Here is a 19,673-nt window from a genome sequence, read left to right on the forward strand (position 1 = left end):
ACGTTGAGATTCAGACTGGTTATAAGGCTACTTTTTATTACTGGTTAAGCCAATGAATTACATTCACAAATATATTAAATATTCTCAACTGTAGTGACTATGACTTTCATTTAATCAGAAACCACTGCTAGTTTTTGTTGAATAAAACATACAATCTACCTTTAACACTTTGATATGGGTATAAAAGAAGGGGAATGCCCAAACTCCCACATTCTTAGCCCATATATCACACAGGCATAATTGGCATATAATGTCTAAAGCAAGTACCTAAATTCACCCTGTTGGAAGAGAGACACTGGCTCAAATGAGTACCCCTGATTGTCTCTAGAGCAGGAGAACCACATCAGATTACTCGACGCCTGTAATCAAAACGCTCTCTAATTCTGCAAGGCCAGAGAAATTCGTTGGAATTTACAATCTGCTTCGCTTGTTCCCAGAGTTCCCTAATGTAAGGTTCCTTGCTCATACAGTGCATGAGCAAGCTTATTCAAGTGGTTAACAGCACATTAAAACAAGGAGTTTCCAGTGGCCCTAGGAGGTAATCTGAAATATGAAACCAAAGAAAATAAAGAGATCTAATTTAGAGAACAGAGCGAGTGCATCCAAACTCATAAATGGTGTGCCTATGTTCTTACTCTGTTTTACTTTGGTAATGGAAGAAAAGGCTTGGGGCAAATACACAAGGCTAATGCATGTCTCCTTCTGTTAGATCAGAGCTGCTATAGCCACTTCAGCCCTCCACCCACATCAACTTAAACTTGACAAATCAATTATTTCTCTTTCAGAAAAAAAATCACTGTGATTGTCAATCCATAAAACCCATTAACCCTCCAAGAAAGAAACCATCAGAATTATGATTTTAAGATCTCAATTCAAATAACTTTCCTGAAATAATAAACCACACACCTTAAGCCTAGTTGGAGAATTAATTCTAAGAAATCCTCTTTCCAGTTTCCTCAGAAGTCTTTAGAGCTGTAATACAGTGTGAGCTGTCAACAGTTATTAAAGAAAAAGGTGGTAGCAAAAAAATATAAACATAAGGACACATGGAATTTTTTTTCTAATTTTGTATCTTTTTCATATGTATATTCAGCAATTTTGCAAGCAGAAGGAACAATTTTTTATACCTTTCAATACTGACCCATGAAATCAAGGGCTGTTATTAGTGACAAGTTAAAACGCAATATAACCTGCAATTAGTGTAACAGTATGATGATGTGCACTATTTATATCTACCTTCCAATAATCTTAAATTACAACAAAAGCTGCTATTTTAGGTAAGTTACCATCTGCTTGTCATCCTGGGGAGGAAAAGAAGCAAAATGTGTTTAGATTCCTGGCATTTTGAAAGTGTTGATTCCATCCTCATTGAGAAGACAGGGTAAGACGCTTGACACAAATTCATTTATTTCAGTTGCCATGTTTTAAACTTCAATAATTAAAAGAATTTTTTTTCAGAATCTCATTAAAATCTCTAGAGATCAGGAAAAACTACTATACTATAATTTTATAATATATACCAAGGGATTAAAGAGAAGTCGTTTCTCCCATTTGTAATTAAAATGCTCCAATAGAGAGCACCTTGCTCCTTTAGGAGGCCACTTTGTAAGCCTAAATTTGACACTAATGTGTGTTTACTGATTTAAATTATGATGTTCTAACAAATTTTCTAAGGGTGCATACATTAGATATAAGAATAATTATAGTCTGTATTAATGACTTTTTCATAATTATTAATGGAAACCATTTTTTAGTTGTTTTCATATCATAATAATTCCCTTTCCTATTCTCACAAATAATTTTTTCTGTGAAGAATGATGTTGGTATTTTGATGGAGATTGCAATAAATATGTAGATTCCCTTGGGTAGGATAGTCATTTTATTAATCTTAATTATTCTGATCCATGAGCATGTGATATCTTTGTTTGTGTCCTTTTCATTTTCCCTCATCAATGTTTTATAGTTTTTATTATAGAAGGAGTTCACCTCCTCAGTTAAATTTATTTTTAGGTATTTCATTGTAGTTTTGTAACAATTTTAATGGGACTATCTTCCTGATTTCCTTTTCACCTAGTTTGTTATTGACCAATAAAAAAGCTACCGATTTTTGTATGCTGATTTTGAATCTTGCAGATGTACTAAAATTGTTTATAGTTCTAAGAGTTTTTTGGAAGAATCTTTAGGATTTTCTATATCTAAGATATGTCACCTGCAAAAAGAGACAATTTAACTTGCTCCTTTCCAGTTTGAATGCCTTTGATTTCTTTCTCTTGCCTAGTTGATCTGACTAGGATTTCCAGTACCATTTCTGAATAAGAGTGATAAAAATGGATATACTCATCTTGTTCCAATTGTGGAGGGAAGGCTTTCCACACTGCCCCATTCAGTATAATGTTAGATGTGGGTTTGTTATACATGGCCTTTACTATGTTGAGCTATGTACATTTTATGCCTAAGTTTTTGAGGGTTTTTATCCTCAAGGGACATTAAATTTTATCAGATGCTTTTTCTGTGTCTATTGAGATAATCGTATGGTTTTTGTTCTTTATTCTATTGATGTGATATATCACATTTATTGACTTATGTATAATAAAGTATCTTTGCATTCCTGGGATAAACATTATTTGATCATCATGTATTATTTTTTGATTTGATGTTATACTTGGTTGGCTAGTATTTCGTTGAGTTTTTTATATCTTTGTTCACTTGGTTATTGGCTTGTGATTTTCTGCTTAGTATTTGTCTGATTTTGAAATCAGTGGGGTAATGATGACTTCATAGAATGAGTTAGAAAGAATTACCTCTTCACTTTTTTAGAATAGTTCAGGAATAATTGGTATTATTTATTCTTTACAATTTCTGTAGAATTTAGGACTAAAGCCATCTGTTCCTAGCTTTTCCTTGTTGGTAGACATTTTATTACTGATTCATTCTTGTTATTCATTATTGGTCTGTTCAAGTGTTCTGTTTCTTCCTGGTTCAATCTTGATAGGTTGCACGTGTCCAAGAATGTATCCATTTGTTTAGGTTTCCAATTTGTTGGCTATAGTTGTTGATTATGGTCTCTAATAGTCCTTTGTATTCCTGTCATATTACATGTTAGGTCTCTTTTTGTTTCTAATTTCATTCATATGGGTCTTTTCTTTTTTCTTCATTAGTTTCATGATGATTTATTGATTTTGTATCTCTTTTTAAAAAAAATAACTTTTCATTTTGTCAGTATTTTGTATTTTTTTTGTCTCTATTTTATTTAGTTTTGCTCTGATTTTTTTACTTCCTTAATTCTACTAATTTGGGTTTGATTAGTTCTTGCTTTTCCAGTTCTTTCATGTGCATCATTAGGCTGTTTATTTGAAGTCATTTTACTTTTTTGATGTAGATGTTTATTGCCATAAATTTCCCTATTAGCACTGTTTTGCATAGAATTTGATTGGTTTTACTTTCATTTTATTTATTTTAAGAAACTTTCTGATGTCCTTCTTAATTTTTCTATTGACCCAATGTTAATTCAGGAGCACGTTATTTAATTTCTATGTATTTGTACAGTTTTCAAAATTCCTCCTGCTATTATTTCAAGTTTTATTCCTTTGTGGTCTGAGAAGGCATTTGATATATTTTATGATTTTTTTAATAGTGACCAGCCTAAAGTCTGTGAGGTGATAGCTTATTGTGATTTGATTTGCGTTTTCTTAATGATTAGTAATGTTCAGCATTTTTCATGTTCTTGTTGGTCATTTTTATATCTTCTTTTTAGAAATATATTTTCAAGACCTTTTCCAATTTTTAAATTAGATTTTGTTCTTCTTGTTGTTGAGTTTTAAGAGTTCTCAATGTATTCTGAAAATTATCTTTTATCAGGTATATGCTTTGCAAATGATTTCTTCCATTCTTTGGATTAGCTTTTTACTCTATTGACAATGATTTTTTTTTATCCACAGTTTAAAAAAAAATTCATGAAGTCCAATTTATTTTGTTGTTGTTGTTGCCTATAGCTTTACTGTCAAATCTAAGAAATCCTTGCCAAATGCAATTTCCTGGAGCTTTCTCTTCATGCTTTCTTCTAGGAGTTTTACAGTTCTAGTCTTATGTTTTGGTCTTTGATCCATTTTAAGTAATTTTTGCATATGATGTAAGGGAAGGGTCCAACTTAATTCTTTTTGTGTGTGTGGATATGTAGCTGTCCCATAGCAACTTTTTGAAAAAATTATTCTTTTTGTATAGCCTTGATACCATTGTTTAAGATCATCTGACCTTTTAGTGAGGGTTCGTTTCTGGGTTCTTTATGGTATTCACTGCCCTATAGGTCTTTCTTTATGCCAGCAACATAATGTTTTAATTATTGTAACTTTGCAGCATGTTTTGCAACAGAAATTTTTGTGTTTTGAGTTTATTTTTCTTTAACAAGATTGTTTGGCTGTTTAAGGTTCCGTTTGATTCCATATTAATTTTAGAATTTTTTGGTCCTGAAAAAAATGTCTTTTTTTTTTTTTTTTTTTTGAGATGGAGCCTCACTCTGTTGCCTAGGCTGGAGTGTAATGCTACAGTCTTGGCTCACTGCATCCTCTGCCTCTCTGGTTCCAGAGATCCTCCTGCCACAGCCTCCCAGGTAGCTGGAATTACAGGTAGCCTTCACTATATCCAGCTAATTTTTGAATTTTTTTTTTTATTAGAAATGGGATTTCACCATGTTGGCCAGGCTGGTCTCAAACTCCTGACTTCACGTGATCTGCCTGCCTTGGGCTCCCAAAATGCTAAGATTACAAGTGTGAGCCACCATATCCAGCCAAAATTTTCATTTTAATTTTGATAAAGATTGCAATAAATCTATATATCATTTTGCTTATTATGAATATTTTAACAATATTATTTTTTTCAGGTTATGAAAATGGGATGTCTCCCCATTTATATGTATCTTGTTTAATTTATTTCTTTCTTTTGTAGTTTTGGGGGTTGAAGTTTTTCTTGCTTCCTTGACTATGTTTATTCCTAAGTATTTTATTCTATTTAATGCTATTGTAAATGGGATGGCTTCTTAGTTTTCTTCCTGAATTATTTATTATCAGTGTATAGAAACACAACTAAATTTTGTCTGTAGGTGTTTGTTGCTAAAAACTTCTCTTTGTATCATGCCACTTTGTTGTATTTGTTTATTAGTTCTAACAGGTTTTATTGTTCTCTTTAGGATTTTCTGTATATAAGATATGGCATCTGCAAACAGATAATTTTACTCCTTTCTTTCCTGTCTTGATGCCTTTTATTCTATTTCTTGCCTTTTTTTTCCTGTTTAGCACTTCCAGCACTATGTTGAATAGAAGTGGCAAGAGTGGGCACACTTAATTGTTTCTGATATTAGAGGGAAAGCTTTCAGTTGGTAAGCATTGAGTATGATACCAATTATGCATTTTTCATATGTGGTTTTTATTGTGATGAAGTAGTTTCCTTTAAATCCTAATTTGTTGAGTGTTTTAATCATGAGATAGTGTTGAATCTTGTCAAATATGTTTTCTGCATCTAGTGAGATGATAATTTGCTTTTGTCTTTTATTCTGTTAATGAAATACATCTCAAAAAAGATTTTCATATTTTGAAACAAGCTTGCCTTCCAGGAATAAACACCACTTGCTCATGATACATCATCCTTTTTATGTGTTATTGGATTAAATTTGCTAATTTTCTTGGATTACTTTTGGATCAGTATTTATTACGGATAATGGTCTGTAGCTTTCTTTGCTCATAGAATATTCCTTTGTCTGGTTTTGGTATTGGGTGATACTGGCCTCATAGAACAAGTTTGGAAGTTTTCTTTGTGATAAATTTTTTGGAAGAATTTGAGCAGGATTAGTGTTAATTCTTCTTTACATGCTTGGTAGAATACTCCAGTGAAGTCAAGCTGGTCCTGGAATTATTTTGATTACCTGTTTAACCTCTTACTAGTTATAACTCTGTTCAAATTTTTTATTTCTTTATGATTTAGTTGTGGTAGTTATAAGACACTAGAAACGTATCCATTTCTTACAGCTTATACAATTTGTTGACATATGCTTTTTCTTAGTAATCTCTTATGATCCCTTTTTATTTATGTGGCATCAGCTGTAATGTCTACCTGTTCTGATTGTTAGCATTTGAGTCTTTTTGTTTAGTGTAGCTAAGTCATATTCTCCATTAACAGGTCACACTGTGCAGTGTGTCATTAAACTCAGTGGCTTAAAACTCATCCCCAAATATCACAAGCAACTATAAGAAATTACAGATTTAGACGAAGCATGCTGTACATACCATAATGGTAATTTCATTTGTTTAAATTTAACATTTATATCAATGTTAAATTATCAAATTATCAATCTCATTTACATAATCTCTCTGAAGTCATTCTCTACATTCATATAAGGCATAAATTCTATCCCTAAACTATTTTAAGGTAAGACATGCAGGTTCTAGGACCTATAACCTGTAAATCAAGAGTTATGATCTTTGAGACTATGAATTTTTTATATTCCCAACTTCATTTTTTTTTTTTTTTTGAGACAGAGTCTGGCACTCTTGCCTGGGCTGGAGTGCAATGGTGCAATCTCGGCTCACTGCAACCTCTGCCTCCTGGGTTCATGTGATTCTCCTGCCTCAGCCTCCAAAGTAGGTGGGTTTACAGGTGCACACCATCAGACCTGGATAATTTTTTGTGTTTTTAGTAGAGTTGGGGTTTCACTCTGTTGGCCAGACTTGTCTTGAACTCCTGACCTCGTGATCCACCCACCTTGGCCTCCCAAAGAGCTTGGATTATAGGCATGAGCCACCGCGCCTGGCCTATATTCCCAACTTTTACAAGAGATATTTTATGTAAATTTAATGGTTTCCTAATAACTAAAGTGCTACATTAAGCCTCATTTTTTATCTTCCTCCACAAAACTCAGGAAACTAATCAATTTGCCTGTAGTCCAATGTTAATCAAGTTGATTCTCCCAAGGATTATTCTCATTTTATGATAGACATAATATGTTATCCATTGTTGTTTAATTCCCAGAAAAATAGAGAACCTTTGAAAATTATTTTCACTTGCTTTTTAGAATTAAAGTGACTTTCGCAAATGAAATAATTTTACTGTCTTGCTGTTATTAATCTGTACATTGGCTAATCTGACTTTATATCATAAAGCTGACTGTATTTCATTTGAATGAGTATGAACTCATAAAATCTTTAAAATTCCTGACTTACTCAAGAGACAATTATATAGTGTAAAACTGTACTCAAATTACCATCAGCATTTATTCCATCATTACAACCTCATTACAAAACTATCATGATGTATAGCTCAGTATAAAGCTAGTCAAGGGATTCTTATAATGGAGTGACTGGTCAGATTATTGTCATATTTTGAAAGTCACCAAAGGGCTTTTTCAAAGGACAAGGCCTCAGAACAGTTTTGTGTTGAACTGAGACTCCAGTGTGCCTAAAATAGCTTCATTGACATAGAATCGACATACAATAAACCATACATTTTTTAAGTATGTAAGTTTTGATTTATTTATAAGCCTGTGAAACTACCACCACAATCAAGATAGTGAATATGATTTATTTTAATCTTATTTGCTTTAAAAATAAACAGAGCTATGTTTTCAGAAAATCTGTTTTTTTTAATCTGCAAGTTTTATAGTTCCATTCCATTTAAAAAGTAAGTCATTTTTCAAAAATGATAGTGTGCACAGATTTATTAAAATAACTACAATCATCATCGTTGTGTCAACAACAGCAGCAACTAAGAAAACCCAGCAGGTCATTTTTAATAGATGCTTTTTTCTCACTGAAATAAAACATGAGCATCTTTATAGTACAGGCTGCGGAAAGATGGCCCATGGTGGTGAATGCAGCCATATCACTGTCATTGACTCAGCAGGCATTCCTGGGTGTTCACTCACCAGCAGAAGTATTTTCTCTCTCAGAATTCTTACCTACTTTGTTCTCCTTCCACATGTTCTACTTCCTGGTTTCTCATCTATACTTCTGGAATAATTTTGATATAAAAATATGCCCAAAGTGTTAGATTGGAAATTAAATGTCCCTCATAGTTCAGTAAATAGACATCTGGCTAAAACAGAATTTCTAATAAGCTTAGGGTTTGCTGGAATAATTTTCCTTTAATTAAATACTAATTTATTGGGTGCTTAAATGAATTTTTTATGTTAAGAAAATGAATTAGAAACATTAAAATGCAGACCACATAAATTGTGTATTTTTTATTATAGGACTTTGAGTAAAAAATGAAATCATTTAAACCTTTCAGGTCAGCCATTCCCTGTGTAGATTAAGATTAATTAATCTTAGTTATATTAATATATACATATATATTTTCAAAATATTCTATTACTATAATAAATTTCCACTTTGATATTAGGAAAACCATGGAAGGATATATGGCTGATTGTCTAGACAGTGACTTTGAGGTAGATTCAGACAAGGAGGTTATATAAAAATAATAAAATATCTCTTTATATCTAAATATATATATTTATGTCTAAGCTAATAGATATTGTTGCACTACATAATGTGAAATTGTTCAAGAATGCTGAAATTCTCATAAAGAACAGTAGGAGCTGGTTTCATTGGACAATAAGTTAGAATTACTTTGCCAACTGTCTCTAGTTAGTACAACAATGCTAGACCTTAGTAAACACTCAAGATAGATGAGCGAGCCATTAAGATAAAAGAATGGATCTCGGGTTAACTGTTCTTACTGCAGCAGAATATTTTTTGTAAAGAAAGAAAGTAGTTTATACCAGTTTTCTCTGGCTACTGTATATAGTAACACACTTTTTAATTTGTAGCATTTTTAAAAATATACATTAGCAGTTTCTAAGAGGAGGGAAGTTTTATTAGTAGAAAGATAATGAAAAGAGTAGTGATTTATTAAATTTTTAAAATATATTAGTTATAAATGGAGACACACACACACACACACACACACACACACACACGTGTATATATATACATATACATCCCAAAACAGAAAAAGAACGTGTGGAAAGCAGGAGTTTTGTATTTCGATTTCATCACATTTTCTTAGTTAGAATAATATAATTTAAATACAGCTCTTCCCCCAAAGGAGATTTTCCTTGTAAACATCTTACTTATTTCCTTTCACATTTTCTCTTTCTCTTCTTTTTTTTTTTCTTCATTTGTTTTGCTTACATTCTTTTCCTGTTTATTTCCAAAGATGTTTCTATATTCAGTGAGTTCTAATCATGGCAGTATTCTTCACAACATATTCATAGAGTTTCAACTTAATTTTTCTCTTCTCTGACCTTCTCCTCATCCTGGCTGTACTTCACTGCCTGGCAGTTCCCTGGGAGGCCACTGCCTACTGATTGGTCTCCAGAGACAGATAACAGAGGAGTGGATCAGAATTGTTCCAGAAGTGGAATTCAGGAAGAAGACAGTGGGAAATTACTTGAAGATGTATTTTTCTATATACATTACAGGAGGGAGGTAATTTGGTGGAAAATCTAATTCATGATAAATTGCAGAAATTATATTTATTGAGGCCGATTTGCTAGGCATTTATTCTTTCTTATGCTATTTTATTTAATTCTTATATCTCTCTCAAAAACTTGAGAGCCATATGCACTGTTCAATGCCATACACAATTAGGAAGCAATTTATGGCAAAATCCAGTCTTATCCTTAAACATTTTAGTTTTTTAGAGAACATTATAGTTTTATAATTTTTAATTAATGTATTTCTTTTCTAGGTACTTGTTGTGATCAATTCACTCTTTTAGATGATTAGAATTTTATAAAGATGTACGGAGTGAACCTTCCCTCATTTATATGCTAACTTTGCTTATTGCCAGATTTTCCCCTGATATTTGGAATTTATCATAATAATTAATAAATAATATCTTGTTAAAATAATTTTGGGAAATTTCTATCCAAGAATTCAAAATATTTGTCTGGTAATCAGGTAAATTAAACTGTGCAATCCAGTAGCCAGAAATCTGTGGGCTTTGAAATGACACAAACATAAATTTAAAAATTATTTTTTCACTTGTGTTATCATAGGCAATTGAATCACTTAATTATGACATTCTTCAGTTCATTACTCTATAAAAAGAGAAACGAAGAATAAGTACCTCATAATGCAATTGTAAAGGTTACTTGAGACAATATAGGCCACATCACCAACCATAGTACCTAGCATCATAAAGATTCCAGAATGAATGTTCACTAGTGTCAGTCTGGTTAGACTCATAGTTAAAAGTACAGCTCTGGAAGTCTGTGTTGGCATGGATGGGTCAGCTCCTACTAGACTAAATCTCCTACTGATATCAACAATACATTATAAAGTATATAAACAAAGAAACCCCTAAAGTTATAAAGAGTTGACAAACTATGCAGATGCTGGAAAGGAAGTCTTGGAAGATGAAGGTGGAACCAACACAGGGCGAGCTTCCTGTTTGACCCACTTTTAGCATCAGAAAAGCCTGCATTAATGTGCTACATGAGAAGTTCTTCAGTTTTTCTGGCCTGGATAAAGAGGATGAAGTTGAGGTGACTTACTGGCTCTGAGAAGTAAGGAGGCAGTCTCAGAAAGAAAAGAAGCAGACAGGGGTTCCAGGTTCTGTTTAAGAAATCGGAAAGATAAAAAGTCTCTAGCTGACTTTTTAATCATGCAGCTTCCAGGAGGACTACATTAGTAGAAATAGAAGACCAAAGACAAGAGCTCCTACCCAAGAGTTAATCACCTCCTAAAACAAAAATATTAGGACATTCTGGGGGACTAAAACAGAATCAAAATCCACAATATAACGTTAACAAAGTTCAAGATACTACACAAAATGACTTGACATACAAGAAATAACACATATACAAATATCAACATTTTGTCAAATTTAGAGACAAGATTTCATAATGTTCATCTTAAATCATCACAATAAAAAGTAGTTTAGATCCAGATTTATTAAGAATTCTGATCAAATATAACCAGCTTTTCTTAGTTATCCATTGTGCTATGGTTTAAATGTGCCCCCCAAATTTTATGTGATGGAATCTTAATCCCTAAATGTATATGTTGATTGGAGGTGAAGCCTTTAGGAGGTAATTAGCATTAATAAGATCCTGAGGGTGTGGCCCCCACAATGGGACTGGTGGCTTTATAAGAAGAGAAAGACAGACCCGAGTTGACATGCATGCTTGCCCTCTTGCCATGCGATGCCCTCCACCATATTATGACACAGCAAGAAGGCACTTGCAAGATGCCAGCACTTCCCAGCCTCCAAAACCATGAAGTAAATAAACGTATTTTCTCTAAAATTACTCAGTCTCAGGTATTATGTTATAGCCACAGAGTTTCAATTTATTAGACTATTAGAAGAGAATATTTTAGATACTAATTCTTAATGCTATTATTTCTAAGAATTATTTTAATTTTTTCTTTAATGCCTATGTTTGTAACTATTACATTAATTGAAATATGTATAGCATTATATCTCGGAAAGAGAAAAATGTTAGTAGAAATAATGAGATAATGGATCATGCATTATTAAAAAATAGATTTATGTCAAGAAAACATTGATCTCAAAAAGGACTTTCTAAGGTTTTTTCCTACTTAAAAAATCATATTGTGAAAGAAGAAAATGTATTGTCAGGGTTAGGAAGAATTATAAGTTTGGATTATAGATCCTTTGATAAATTATTGACATGAGTGAAATTTAGGTTGGGTGCCCGGGAACTGCCTTTTCTTTCTTTTGAGATGGGGTCTCCCTCTGTTGCCCAGGCTGGAGTGCAGTAGCACCATCTCGGCTTACTGAAACCTCCGCCCCCTGGGTTCAGGTGATTCTGCTGCCTCAGCCTCCTGAGCAGCTGGGATTACAGGGGCCCTCCACCATGCCCAGCTAATTTTTTTGTATTTTGAGTAGAGATGGGGCTCCACCACGTTGGCCAGGCTGGTCTCAAACTCCTGGCCTCCAGTGATCCTCCTGCCTCGGCCTCCTAATATGCTGGGATTACAGGCGTGAGCCACCTCGCCCAGCCTGGAACTGTCCTTTTGTCCTTTGGGGAAATCTTTATCCTTTCCTGTTCAGCGTCACCCCATCTTCACCCAGACCTGAGGCCCAGACTCCTTTCACTTGCCTCCATCCTCCATGACTCCATTTGGATTTCCCTTTGTGTGACAGCTCCTGCTACAAGCTTTTTGCCACTATCTTTTTCATAGAAAAATCCATGCTCTTGTTCCTTATTTCATATTTATCTTTCTGCTCATATAGGATTGTATAATCACTTCCTGAAGTCAGGTCCTTAACAAATGAGTAGCTAAAAATGGCTCAGACCCTGGAAATACCAGAGAACACTTTTTGCCTTTTGCCTTTGCCTTTTTAAAAATATATCAGCCTATCTAGCAATGTCCTGAAGCAGAATAAATGGCTACCATTGTTCAGGTACTCCAGAATTCCATTCACGCTTACAGATCTGATTTTCAGAATTTAAATCCTACTTTCCCCCAGTCACTTGATCTGTAAAAGGTGAGAGGAAACTTCAAAGTGATTGCACTGAGCTTCCTTGGCTCTTACATGGATATTAGAGGAAGCTGATTAAAGGATGATAAGTACTTTCAAAGTTTCAAATGTGATTTCTATTCTAACTCCATATCAATAAGTCATTTTAATATACTGAACAAAACTACAGATGTGGCTAGAACAAAGAAACGTTTTAAACCAGAGCTCATGCGTTTATCCAAGTGCCAATCCCCTTTGGCTTGACTACTTGTCTTTTACAATGCCTGCGATAAAGACCAGGGTATTTAGAATAGGACATTTGTGTGATGTCCTATTTCACAATTAATTTTAGCTTAGCCACACCAAACATAAACCATGAGAGTATTCCTGGAGAGGAAATGCGTAGCTATCATCCTACATACCAAAGTTTTTAAGACAAAAGAGTTTAAGTAGAGTTAGGTTATCAAAAACACAGAGAGAAAAGTTGAAAAATGCCCCAGGGATTTAAAAATAATTTGTTCATGTGACCTGCAAGAAAACAATGCACTTGTTCTGAAATTCAAACACGCCAACATTACGCCTAAATGCAGAAGAGGTAGAAGAAATGAATTGAAATCCATTGACTCTCTAGAAATTGAGATGGCGTCGGCTAGATTGCCTTTTAAATATAAGATTTTGGTACTTATCAGAGATGACGGGGAGATTGGAACTAAAATGAGACGACAGAAATGTTCTGGGGAAACATATTACCTGAAGTTCTGAAATAAAAACAGTTTGGAGAACATTAATCTAGCACAAAATTTTATGCATGTTGATGATAAAATGACTTTTCAGTGTTTACCTACCGGAAAATAAAATGTTCTGTTTGAGAATCACTGGCGACTGGTGTCCTGAGGGAGCTGTTCCCCTCTAGTAGATAGTCTGCAGGTGATCTGAACACAAGCAAATCACATCTAGATTGTGGGGAAGGCAGGTAGTGGGAGGCAGAGTGCAGGAGAGTTAAATGTTAAACGTTTGGAAAACTCGATAAGACAGTCATTCTTACAAGCTACTTTCAGGTGAGACTCCAATTAGGAGACAATTATCATGAATATTTTCCTTTTACTAAGTGGAAATAATTTTAAAAGAAGCAATGCCTTTCATTCGGAGACTGATGGTGCAGCATTGCGCTGAGCAGCCTGTGGGTGTCAGTAAACAGGGACCGAACATGATTATGTTCTTGAAGCCAATGAGATCATCTGTGAAAAGAAAAGGCAGAATGTTAGAAGTGATCATTTTATGATAATGATTAAAATGATAACTTTTAATTATCCACACTCCCTGCCTATTTAAGAAGCTAATTCCTTTCAAAAATTTGGCCTTGAGCCACAACAAAATAAAATATAAAGCTCAATTTTCTGTTGATTATTACAGTGGACTAGAATGTAATATAAGCCAATATTTTTAAGAAATCAATTATGTTGCCTCTTTCCAGACCTGCTAATCAATCACAAAGAAATAGTATGCATTCTTCTACCTCTGATTCCATTGAGTTCTAGATAGTTAGATCTTCAGGGCTCCATAGAATTTTAAATAACTTATTTGTTACCATAAAAAAAGTGAATTTTATAGATATTCTAAGTAAATGTTTAAACAGCTTCACATTTTTCTCTTTTTCAATCACTCTAATTCTGAGATAAAACATTTTTCTTTACAAATTCATTTATACATTCATAAAAATTCAAATATAAAGTTTGGATATTTTAAATTTTTCTATAGCTTATAATTCATGGCAGACATTCAGACAAGTGACTAAGTATGGAAATAAGCACTTTAGCCAACAAATTCTCCAAGGCAGCCATTCTACTCTGTGTGTTTTCAAAGGCGCCTATGGGGAGTTCCAGAAAGGAAAACACAATTTATCTGTCACTGCTGTTGTCTTGGGGAACCAGGATCTTTTGAAAATTTAAGACCCAATGAATTTCTTACATTTCCCCAAAGAAATAAGATTGGATTTCATGTAAATATACATCCAATGACATTTAAGCTCACCCCGTGTGCCGTAAAAATTATAAACCAGGGTAAACACAGATACTACTTTTTAAAAAGTGATACATATTCAAAATGAACTAACATTTTTGTTTCTCAGAAAAATCGCTACTGCAACAAAATTCTAACGAAAAAGATAAGGTCTTACTTCTTAAAACATTAACATTTAGACTAAGACGCATCCAAGGGTATGTCAGAGACTAGAACAGCTCACGTGAAAGGTCATTCTGTTGCCAAATTTTGGATTACAATTGAGTTCAGCTTCTGACCCCAGAAATGAAGATGAATGGAGGCCTCTCCAAGATGTTAACTTATATTTTTAAAGAAAGTCTTGTTATTCTTTTAAACTTTGTATAGTGTACTGGCTCCTTTAACGTGTATCTTAAAGTAGCTTATTTATAATAATTTATTATTATTTTTCCCTTTCTCTCTTTCCCTCTCTATTAAGAGGTAAACATAGTACTCTGAAAAATTAGAATGAACTACAGCCTCGTTAATGTATATTTATGTGTACATTGCATCTGTGAATGAAAATTTGTAATGAAAATTAATTGAGAATATAAGATGAATATGCACTTCATTATTACTTTGTTTTTAGCTTTTCTTAACTAGATTCTCCATTATAGACATAATAGTTTTCTTTTTACAGGATACAGTCTGATTTCTACCATTCTCTTGCTCTAAAAAAAATTATTCTTTCAAAGGTCAGTAATGACATTTTAATTACCATATGTAGTGATTATTTTCATTGATTTCCCTTTTATCTTCATTGATTAATTGCAGCATTTCAAACACTTGCCTTCATTCCTTTTTGAAACATGTTACATGTCTTTCTCTATTTTGCTTTTCTTTCTTTCTTCTTTCTTTCTCTTTCTTTCTTTCTTTCTTTCTCTCTCTCTCTTTCTTTCATTTTTTTTTTGACAGAGTCTCACTCTGTTGCCCAGGCTGGAGTGCAGTGGCACGATCTTTGCTCACTGCAACCTCTGCTTCCCAGGTTCAAGGAATTCTTCTGCCTCGGCCTCCCAAATAGCTGGGACTAGAGGCGCATGCCACCACGCCTGGCTAATTTTTGTATTTTTAGCAGAGATGGGGTTTTACCAGTTTGGCCAGGCTGGTCTCAAACTCCTGACCTCGTGATCTGCCTGCCTTGGCCTCCCAAAGTGCTGGGATTACAGAGGTGAACCACCGTGCCCAGCCTTTTCTTTCTCTTTCTCCTTCCCTCCCCTCTCCCTCCCTCCCTCCCTCCCTCTCTCCCTTCCTTCCTTCCTTCCTTCCTTCCTTCCTTCCTTCCTTCCTTCCTCCCTCCCTCCCTCCCTCCCTCCCTCCCTCCTTCCCTCCCTCCCTTCCTTCCTTCCTTCCTCTCTCCTGTCTTTGTTTTCTTGCTGCCTGTCTTTAGCTTACTAAGGGCTTAGAAATTTGAAACCCAACAGACCAACAGTCATACCTACATGCCAGTTGCATGACCTTGAGCAAGTTACTACATAACCTGTCTAATCAGTGTGATGTCATGTTGTGATGTCAAAATTGAGCTTAAGTAACTTAAATGCTTCTGTCAATTGAAAAAAAAATGATACAAAGAAAATGGTAATAAGTGCAATAAAATCGTGAATGTTGAAGCCCTAGCCACTCTTGGGAGGCTCTCGAACTGGGAAGATGGTGGGAGGCCTGGACACAGCTCCACAGACCAAGTTCAGGTATGGATGGGTCTCAGCAGCTGATTTTCCATCTTGTGAAGGTCTTGCCACCATTGCAGATGCAAAAATAGCCATGAAATCCGGCTGAGCACAGTGGCTTACACCTGTAATCCCAGCACTTTGAGAGGCCGAGGCGGGCAGGTCAGTTGAGGCCAGGAGTTCGAGACCAGCCTGGCCAACATGATGAAACACTGTCTCTACTAAAAATACAGAAATTAGCCAGAAGTAGTGGCAGACACTTGTAATCCCAGCTACTGTGGAAGCTGACACAGGATAATTACTTGAGTCCCGGGTGTGGAGGTTGCAGTGAGCCAGCGCTGTGCCACCACATTCCATTCTGGGAGACAGCGCCTCCATCTCAAAAACAAAGACCAAAAAGCCATGGGATCCGTTTTCTCATCTCTTCATGCTGGGACTTGAGACCTCTCGTTCCCTCTTCCTTGCTTGCGTGGGGAATGTTACGAAATCTTGCCCTTCTAGCTGCCCTGTGTGCCCTCTTCATAGTTCTCCCGGCACAACCCTCACGCAGGGCTTGCTCTCGTTTTCCACAGCTATGTCCGTGGCCTCCGTATGTTCTCCTTCCCTCTAATCTTTTCAGTCTTGAACCCAGCCTCTTTGTGGCTGCCAGGTCTCAAGAAGCACTCCATTTAGGCTGTTGCCCTACAAATCCCACCCCACCTGCCACCATGGGCACTGTTTTGGTGATGATCACTTCTGCCTAGCATACCACTTTCTGTGCTGTGGCCCCAACCTGTTTTAGCATCTTATCTGCTTAGACACTCGCTGATTTCATTTACTATCATAAACACATACACTGAGGGCCTGCTGCATTGTCTACAGTTACAGTAGCGACACAGATGTGAGCTCCCACTTCCATTACAAACAAGGGGGTTGATGACACACAGCTAAAAAAAGTAATAAAACAGGGTGATCCAATAGAGGATAAATGAGGAGAGGGGTCTATTTCAGATATCAGGGTGGCCTTTCTCCAGAGTAGACATTTGAGCTGAGGTCTGAATGTTAAGAGGAAGATAGCCATGCTGAGTTTCAGAGGCAGAAGAGAGGTAGAAGCAAAACCTGCAGCAGGCCGACCTCAAAGCGCTGTCTACGCTCAGGCCAAAACCGGGTTTCTGGCTGATTCGTGACTGCACTTTTTCTACATCACCGCTATTGTTCGTGATGGCTCCTCTGCTCTCACCCTTTTTGTTAAAATAAAATCCATCCATCAAGTCCTGATTCAAATGCAGCCGCGAAGTTTGCTATTTTCATCAAAATTATGTGCATTCTTCCTGTCCTTTCAGACTTGTCTCGTTCTTGGGGCTTTGTTTCCCACCACTATGTACTTATGTGTGTACTCAGCTCATGCCCTTGGTTGAGTATATGTTACATAAGGACGCGATTTAAAATAAACTATTTTTTGTTCTAAATGGAGTCTGATATAATGTTTTAAGCACAAGAATTTTTCAGAAAGTATTTATGGAGCTTGAGAAAATGCACACATTTATGTAAACATAACACTACAGTTTACCAACATTATGTGTGCATTGACCATGGCTTCCAAGTACCACCTCAGACATATCCAGGGTGCCCCACAGGATGCAGAGCTTTTGTGATCTGGCGTCCACCTTTCTGCTGCAGCTTCAAACCTGTTTACACTGGACATTATTACCCTGTTACCCAGCTATGTTTCACTATTTCTGTTTCCCGCAGTGGAGCATGCTGTCTGTCCGTATTCGCCTTTGCACCTGCCATTGAGTCGGCTCGCACTCACCGCCTCCTCCAGCCTCCACACCTCTGCCTCCCCCGTTGCTCCCACCTGCACGGTTGCCTAGGACTTCCTATGCCAGCTTCAGCACCAGGGCCTCTTGCCCACGACCTTGTCTACTCCAGCAAGCTCTGTAACTGTCTTATGAGAAAAGAACTATGTTATTCATCTTTATTAGGTGTCCTGGAAGTATAATCAACACCTACAATATTCTCAGTTTTGTCAAAACCCCCAAGCCTTGACACTACAAGGTACAGAAATATCGCTTGGCACCAAAGAACTAATTTCTAAGCATTACTTTGCCCTATATAAGAATTGGGCACAGTTGATGTACTCTTCAGTACTTTATGTTTGCATAAGCCATTTACATATAAAGGACTTTGCATAATGCTTTACATGGCCAATATAGGCCAATACGTGTAGTTACTATGATTAGTGTTGTGAAATATTGAATAACTATTAACAATAGAAGTTCCAGGCAAAAAGACATCAGGTAGGACCTAATTTAGTGCTGCCCTCTGGGTTTAGAGTGTACAAAAGTAGAGAAAACTTGCATTCTGAGTTCCTTGGGACAGATCCAATTTTCCTCTGTGCTCCCAGCATAATTATTAGTTAATAGAACATCCTTTGACTCTCAAGTCTCAAAGTTTACAGGACACATTTAAAGTTTGCTCTCCTTCTAGAGGACAGAATTAAGGAGAAAGTATCCAAGAAGTCTGATAACGAAGACAATATCTAGTTATCCTCACAGATATTGAAGCTGAAGCAAATTGGAACTTTTCACGAGCCTGTGACCATTTCAGGGACCTGGATGTCCCACGTAGCATGTGTGTGTGGGGGTAACTGCCCTAAGGAACGGTGACAGGATTCTGGAACAGGACTGTAGTCCACACGTTAGAGAAAGGCCAGGCAGCAAACGCAAGGCACAGGCAGCCTTTCTGAGGGTGGATTTCTAGGGATCCATTAGGTCAGAGACGAGGCACAGAATACCCAGAAGGTATTTAATTTAAGTTTATTACCTCCTTCAATTCTCTAACCTGGAATTTGGAGTCAGTCTTAAGTTCCAGTCCTGTTTCTGTTACATACATCTATGTCACCTTGCCCAGGCATTTTACTTCATCATAACTAAGGCTGATGGTTTTTGAATAGGAACAAGAATACCTGCCTCACTGAATGATTGTGAGATAAGGTGAAAAAAGACAATATACACGCAGACTCACATGGAACTTGGCAAATAGGAAGAACTCATTAATGTTACTATTACTAAGGTGATTATGGAAACTGTAATGTGAAATGGGGCTTCGTTTCAGGAGCAAAGCGGAGTCCAGCTCCCCTCACTGGGATGCAAGTCTGTCAATCATTTCCTTGGTCCTAAGCCACCTAATCTGGAGCCTTTTAAATTGCTCATGCTAATTTGAGATGTGTAAGGTGGGGCTAAGCTTGTGCAGAGAGAAAGAGATGCGTCAGGCGTGGGTTAAAAGAGATGTAGAAGGTAGAAAACAAATATTCTTTATCACCCTGACACATGCCCTTGGTAGCATTTGTCTTGCAGGAAATCTGGTCTATTCCCAGGATAGGCATGTTACACTAAATTATCAGATTTGCAAGAAAGCTGAGAGATGAAGAAGGGTGTCTTTAAACATTCTAGAATGGCCGTTTTCTTTCCCAGAAGCATAATCTCTGTGTAATGTGACAAATTTAGCTAT

This window comes from Sapajus apella, unplaced genomic scaffold (assembly GCF_009761245.1).
Source record: "Sapajus apella isolate SASKATOON/1434 unplaced genomic scaffold, GSC_monkey_1.0 scaffold39, whole genome shotgun sequence".
NCBI classification, from domain to species: domain Eukaryota; kingdom Metazoa; phylum Chordata; class Mammalia; order Primates; family Cebidae; genus Sapajus; species Sapajus apella.